Genomic DNA, 7961 nt, shown 5'->3' on the forward strand with positions numbered 1-7961 from the left:
TCCTTATCGTGTAGCACCGAAAGAGCGCGAGGCAATCCAGACACAAGTGAAGACGATGCTTGACGACGGCGTTATTCAGCCATCTAAGAGTCCTTGGGCATCGCCTGTCGTATTGGTGAAAAAGGAGGATGGTAGCCTGCGCTTCTGCGTCGACTACCGAAAACTCAACCTGATCACAAAGAAAGACGTTTATCCGCTACCGCGTATCGACGATTCACTGGACAGGCTACGAAACGCACGTTACTTTTCGTCGATGGATTTGAAAAGCGGCTACTGGCAAATAGAAGTTGATGAGAGAGACCGTGAGAAGACCGCTTTTGTTACGCCCGACGGACTTTATGAATTTCAGGTGCTCCCCTTCGGTTTGTGTTCTGCGCCGGCAACGTTTCAACGACTAATGGACACTGTACTCTCAGGCCTCAAATGGCAAACCTGTCTGGTCTACCTCGACGACGTGATTGTTTTCTCCGTAACGTTCGAGGAACACTTACGGAGACTAAAGATGGTCTTCGAAGCAATACGCTCAGCTGGTCTAACTTTAAAACCTGAAAAGTGCCATTTTGGCTTTGAAGAACTTCAATTTCTCGGTCACGTTGTTAGTCGTGAAAGTGTCCGACCTGACCCTGATAAAATATCTGCCGTTGCTAATTTCCCTACGCCATCAGATAAAAAGGCCGTGCGACGTTTTCTGGGCCTTTGTGCCTACTACCGACGGTTTATTGCGGAATTTTCACGCATCGCATGGCCATTGACCCATCTTACCAGAGAAGATGTCCCCTTTGTGTGGGGTGAAGACCAGCAACGGGCTTTTGATGACCTACGGCAACGGCTGCAGGCGCCTCCCGTCCTCGCACACTTTGATGAAGACGCTCCTACGATTCTTCATACCGACGCTAGTAATGTCGGCCTCGGCGCAGTGCTTGTACAGCGGCAGGACGGCACCGAAAGAGTGATTGCTTACGCCAGCAGGACGCTATCCAAGACGGAGGCTAGCTACTCCACTACAGAAAAAGAATGTCTCGCTCTGGTGTGGGCCGTCCTGAAATTTCGGCCATACTCACTGTTGTCAGTGATCATCATGCACTTTGCTGGCTGACTCATTTAAAATATCCAGCTGGTCGGCTTGCGCGCTGGAGTCTTCGGCTCCAAGAGTTCGACTTCACGGTTGTGTACAAATCGGGGAAACGACACACCGACGCCGACTGCCTCTCTCGGTCTCCTGTTGAGACTGCAGTCCACGACGATGATGACGCGGGTTTTCTAGGCGTGCTAGATACTGTCGACGTTTCACGCCACCAACGCGAGGACGCAGAACTGGTTCCTCTTTTCAATTACTTAGAGGGAAAAACAAGCAGCGTGCCGAGGTTATTCGCGAGAGGGCTGCCTTCGTTTTGCTTACGCCACGACGTTCTCTATAAAAACTTTTCACCTAATGGCAGCAGCTACCTACTCGTCATTCCCGCATCTCTTCGCGACGAAGTCCTACATGCCTGTCACAACGAGCCGACCGCTGGTCACTTGGGATACACCCGCACATTGGCAAGAATTAGGCTAAAGTACTTGCGTCGATCGTGAAACGTTACACACAGACATGCCTAGATTGCCAGCGCCGCAAAGCCCTACCCGGCAAGCCAGCTGGACTGCTGCATCCTGTTCAGATACCGCAAGCGCCGTTCGAACAAATTGGCATGGACCTTTTAGGTCCATTTCCACTGTCTACTGCCGGAAATAGATGGATAATCGTCGTCACTGATTATCTTACTCGATACGCCGAAACAGGTGCTATCCAACGTGGAACAGCAGCCGAAGCAGCGCGATTTTTCGTCGAAGACGTCGTCCTAAGGCATGGCGCTCCCGCAGTGGTCATAACAGACAGAGGATCTGCGTTCACGGCTGCGCTTCTGGATACCGTGTTGCGACTAAGGGGTACCACTCACCGAAAGACCACGGCTTATCATCCCCAAACCAATGGGCTGACAGAACGTATGAATAAGAGACTGGCAGACATGATGAGTATGTACATCGACGTCGACCACAAGAACTGGGACGAGATTTTACCATACGTTACATTTGCGTATAACACGGCTCGCCAAGAGACAACACGCGTGACGCCTGTCAACCTCGTTTACGGACGCGAAGTGACAACAATGTTGGACGCAATGCTGCCACACGAGTGCGGTGACGATGAGACTGGTGCCGAGGAGTTTACGCAACGCGCCGAGGAAGCCAGGCAGCTTGCGCGTTTGCGAATCCAAGAACGACAGGAATACGATCCCCGACACTACAATCTTCGGCACAGACCCGTCACATACAACGTCGGTGACCAGGTGTGGATCTGGACTCCGATTCGTCGGCGGGGGCTGTCTGAGAAGCTCCTGCGAAGATACTTCGGCCCGTACACAGTTCTGCGCCGCATCAGCGATTTGAATTATGAAGTTGTCCCCGACAGCCATAACTGCTCCAAACGCCGGCGGCATCTGCCCGAGGTTGTGCACGTGCTTCGTATGAAGCCCTACATTTCCTCGTGACCTCAACTTTGCACTGTCTGTGCACAGCCTTCGGCGGTTGGTGCATCGGGACGATGCCTTTTTTTTTTTTTTCAAAGGGGGGGCAAATGCCACATCCTATATGGTCGCCGCGGGTATGTGCCAGGCGATGAGAACGACGCTGAAGTGGCGCGCGAGTGGAAAAACAGAGACAACGACGTCGCGTTGACTGCTCTCATAAAAGTGCTTTTACACGTCCTCTACGCCGGCTATCCGTCTCCTAATAGGCTGCGACAATATATATATATATATATATATATATATATATATATATATATATATATATATATATATATATATATATATATATATATATATATATATATATATATATATATATATATATATAATATTGCGTGTGTGTGAGTGGTCGCCGCGAGTAATGAGAACCCCTCTTCCTCTGAAGGGAGATTAAGCCCTGCCGGGGTCCAATCGTCAGTCCGCTGATGAGTCCGTCAGTCCCTTGCCGAATTGCCCCGAATGATAGAAAACGACTTCGTTTCTGTGTTTCCACAGGGAGATCATTACGCGTAGTAGTGAAGTTCACCTCTCGTATCTGGTGGCACCGTATGCTCCGGTAAATCTCTTGTTTCTTGTGCGGCGGGGCAGTCCAGTAAGGTAGAGCCCTTGCGGGGATGAGCCGTAGGATATTGTCGCTTTCTGTTGCGTAGGACAGAAGCAGAGATTTACCGACGCAAGCATTTGAACCGAATCACACAAGCGAGGAGGGCCAGTGGTTCCAGCCAGCGCTCTCCTTTAAAGCACGCCAGATCGAGGGTGCCCGGTGCTTGCGGGTTTCGTGTTCCTCCGAGCTCCGGGTGGCGTTGAGCCTTTATCAATGGCAGTTTTTTAACGCGCCCACTGCGGATTCTGCGTGAGCCAAAGCACCGCGCAAAATGTGCTTTGCACGCTGAAAACTCACGGTTTCGTTCTCGCCTCTGCGTGTGTAGTACGTATGCGCTACGGCGAGGATCGAGGAAACGTTGTGAAAAGAAGGATACGTGGCGTGGCAAGACAACTTCGCATGTGCCCGGGCTTATCGCTTGGTCGCCGTCACGATGGCTTAGTTCTGCGGCGTTCGCCGTCGCGTAACAGCAACTGCGGCAGAACGTCTTAACCTCGCTTGTTGCGAGCGCTTCCAGCACGCAGAGTGCTTGCAACGGCCACAGGGCTTTCGTAAAGAAGTGCAAGTCAGGAATTCGTGACGCAGATTCACTTGCTGCTGCTAAGCAAACACTCTCGGCGAAACACGAGGGGAATATGCGCACGCTGTGAAGCAACGGCATAGCTGAAACCATGGAAGAGCAAGGCCATAATTTTGTGGATATGTGTCTTTGTCCAGCTTCCTGTATGTCGCCTATAGCGCAAGCTTAGTTTCTGGCTCAGGATGGGCCAGGACCGGTGACCTTGTGAGGTATTTGAGAAGTGTGTGCGTGATGTCTGTGCGGTTCGATTGCCCATCTAGGCGCCACCCATCGTGCTCGTGCTGAAGGAAACGTTCGCCGCTTCGCAGTCGTCGCAGTATCGTCGCTCCCCCCAAAATAACGCTGTCGTCTTGCGGTAACAGTATTTCGGCATTTCAGCAGTTTTGACTTGCAGTCTTGGTGTTTTTCTTGGATAGATTAAATTTACTATCACTGGTATTATTGCTGCCGGCGCTCGGATTAAACATGGCCGTGTTTGGATTAAATTCGCTGACGCGCGGCCTATTTGGGCTGGCGCTGGGATTAAATACATTGGCGCCATGAAAGGAATGTTTGGCCCTTGGAATAAATGATCTGGCGCTTCCATGGTTTATGCGGCGCTCGGATTATTTCAGCTGGCGCTTGGATTAAAGTGAGCAGGAAAAGATAACTTATTTTTCTGTGAGTTTAAACCTATTCATACGGAAAGCTTGAGTTCCGTGGCTTTAAAAAATACGTGTATCTTTGTTATATCAGGTTACAGACATCGTATAAAATAAATATGTCGCATATTTCAAAAGTGAACCACATTTCTTTAAGAGTAATAGTCAAATGACGCCAAAGTGTGAAAACCAAATGGGGAGATAACGTTGAATCCAATTATTAACGTGTAAAAAGTTACTGGGAGACTCTTCCTTCTTTTATAGAATGGTTTTGTGGCGTCAAAGATACGCAGTCATTAGATTAACTTACGCAGTTTATTTTGAAAATTTATATTCTTGGCGCATACTACGGTGAGGACCCCGTGCCATGGTGCTGAGGTGTGCGCTGTAGTAGAGATAGGCTCCTTTTTGGGAGCCTATATTGAGAAGGTCCATACGGTAACTCTACGCTACAAGCACTTCTGGCGACACTCGTCTGGTACATCGGCCGCGTCTCGAAGTTCGAGCACTTCTGGGTGGACGTGCTGGTTGGCTTTGCTCTCGGATGCCTTGTCACTGCTACCGTGGTATAATTGTATTGAGTCGCGTTCGTGTTAGCGCAAGTTGGTTATTCAGTATGGTAACTGATCAAACGTGCTTCTCTCGAAGCCACACAATTTACTACACCCACTTGCTCGACAATTCGTCCTTTATCAAATAAGACAGCTGGGCTAGTTGGCTGACGAAGCAAGGGCGCACATGACCAACGCTAGACTTTGCTAGTCCATACTATGACCATAGTAAAGAGACATTATTCGTCAAATGTATCTGTGTGCGTGTGTATATGTGCGTGTGATTTCATTGAGACTCTCGATTTTCTGTCAAACTAAACGGCGACCATCAGGATAGGGGAGGAGAAGTCGGACCCTGTCGAGCTACGGTGATAGGGGCACCCCTCAGGGATCGGTCTTGTCGCCCCTGCTCTTCAATCTGGCCCTGCTGCTTCTGCCCGATCTACTCAAGCAAATCGAAGGCACGGACCACACGTTCTACGCCAACGATATTACGGTGTGGACGGCCCGAGCCGAATCCGATGCCTGGATGGAGGAAGTCTTGCAGCGGGCGGCTTCGACCGTGCACGAGTACGCAAAGTCGTGCGGACTGAGCTGCGCTCCCCAGAAATCAGAGCTGCTCATGATCCAACCGGGAAAATCCAAGAAGGAGCTGCCGCCGAACGTGATTATCACGATCGCCGGAAGGACCGTCAAGCCAACACAGCAGATTAGGATTCGCGGCCTACTACTTCAGAACGACGGAGAGGCACAGGCCGCCATCACAAAAATCAAGACTACAACCGAACAGATACTTGGTTTGAATCGGAGGGTATCCAACACAAACCGAGGCCTTAAAGAGGACGAAGCCATGCGCCTGGTACGCGCGTTCGTCGTGTCGCGGGTTACCTACTCCGCCCCGTATCTCCAGCTAGTCAGTGTTTGTTGGCTTCTTATGATATGACTAATAAAAATCGGCCCCCTCGGTTAACCCCCTTTCTTCTCGTTATTACATAACGAGGGTCTCGAATCCGGCAACATTGATGCCTTTAGGTAGCATATGTGGGTTTATTGACCAGTTGCCTTCACCCTAAAAAAGATCACGTTTCCGTGACACCTGCGGCAAAAAAGACGTTCCACGTCCGCCGCCAAGGTCTGTGAGTGGTGGCACTGGCTAACACTCCCAGGGTTCTACTAGGACACGTAAATACCCAAGAACGTGGATGGGAAAACGGCGCCGCGGTAGCTCAATTGGTAGATCATCGCACACGAAAGGCGAAGGTTGTGGGTTCGGTTCCCACCTGCGGTAAGTTGTTTTTTCATCCACTTTAATTTCCAATAATTTATCATTTCTTTTTTCATTTATTAAGCACAACTAATTTCCCCTATGTTGTCCTTGGTGTCAGTGTTTGTTGGCTTCTTATGATATGACTATATATATATATATATATATATATAATATCGATTTCTTGGCTTACGCGAACCTCTTCTACGCACGCGGAAGAAACTGAAACGTAGCCATAGACAGCTTCGCTGTAAAAATTGAGCTGAACAACTACTATTGAAAAGCGTTTGTATCTATGTAAAATTGTTCCCATCTGCGTGGCCCCGTTCACGTGGCATATGAATATGGCGTCAGATTCGGGATCACAGGATTGCAGGTTACACGTTCTATCGCGGACATTTACAGCACCATGACATTTTTCTTACTCCAAATTTGTTTGCTTTATTTCAGTATTAAGCGCATTTGTCGTTCTTACTACTTATGCAAATGCAAAGACAATATAGTTTCTGGTTCTCTGTTGTTGGTAGCAAAGGTCCAGGGGTGCTCACACAGAAGCACACTCCACACGATTCGCTACAACACCAACTGTGGCAAAGTTTGCCCGAACATACGAGAGAACTATACACGCGGGCCACAGGGAATCATGGAGCATGACAAAGGCAAGCAAACACGGGTGTGTATGTAGCGGTGGCGGTGCAGGCGTGGTTAGCCTGGCAGACTTGGCCGGCGATTAGTGTTGCCTAATCGTGGGAAATTTCCCACAGTTTCCCCACATAATGGGAAATATCGGGGAGCCCAGGGAATAAGGAAAATTTACGTTTCAGCAATGTGAAATTCGGAAAACATTTTTGTGAAGTAAAAGTGTTCTATTGCCCCTATTTTTGTGCTACTGAGAGCCAAAAGTGGCACCAATCATTACTTTTCTGAGCAGCCATTTGAATTCAAGTCAATTCGACATGCCCAAACCTTCACGCGGATGCCGTTTTGCATAGTTTGGAAAATTCAAGCGTCCTACGCGAGGTGAGTTTTAATCAACCTTGTGGCAGCAAAGACTGTTGCAAAAACGGACATTCCCTTAGGCTCGCGTGAGCAGCCATAGTTTTCTGGCGATCGCAGCGCAGGTAAAATAAATCTTGGAAGAAATTACAGCAAGGTTCGCTGTAGCATCCTTCGTTGACGTATTGACTTGCTCCAATGAAAGGCCGCGGCTGCAGTAGTGTCATACGTTTTTGTGCCGTCGGCCTATATTTGGTAAGGACGTGGTCATGTATCAAACACCGAACTTTGAGTAATGTTTATGTTTCCCTTTGGCGGCTAATTTTGATCCTCGAGACATGCTTATGTATGTATTTACGGATTGCCTACAGAAAAAAGATCACATTCTACATGATTTCTAAGTGTTTCTACAGACTTCCAGGGTCCGCACATAAGCATATGTGGAACTCACTCATGTCTGTTCGCTAGATAATGTGCCTCAGCTTTCTTTTAGGTAAGCTGTGAAAATTCAACGTATAAGGTGCTCTGAAACTACCTTTTCTTTAGGTACAAGTCGGAAATCGAACAACCCACTTTTCCAGTGCTTTAGAAATATTTTGTGAATAAATTTCTTTATGCGAGAAATAAAGGGAAATTTTGAGGTTGGACGGAGAAAATACAGGGAGAGAAAAAAAATTCACGCAGAAATTCCTCTGGGAGTTGTCTAGGTATGCGTATTGTGCCGCCTGCTCATCTTCACGCAGCCCGGTGGCAATGTT

The sequence above is a fragment of the Dermacentor variabilis genome, chromosome 5 (genome assembly GCF_050947875.1).
Source record: "Dermacentor variabilis isolate Ectoservices chromosome 5, ASM5094787v1, whole genome shotgun sequence".
NCBI lineage: Eukaryota > Metazoa > Arthropoda > Arachnida > Ixodida > Ixodidae > Dermacentor > Dermacentor variabilis.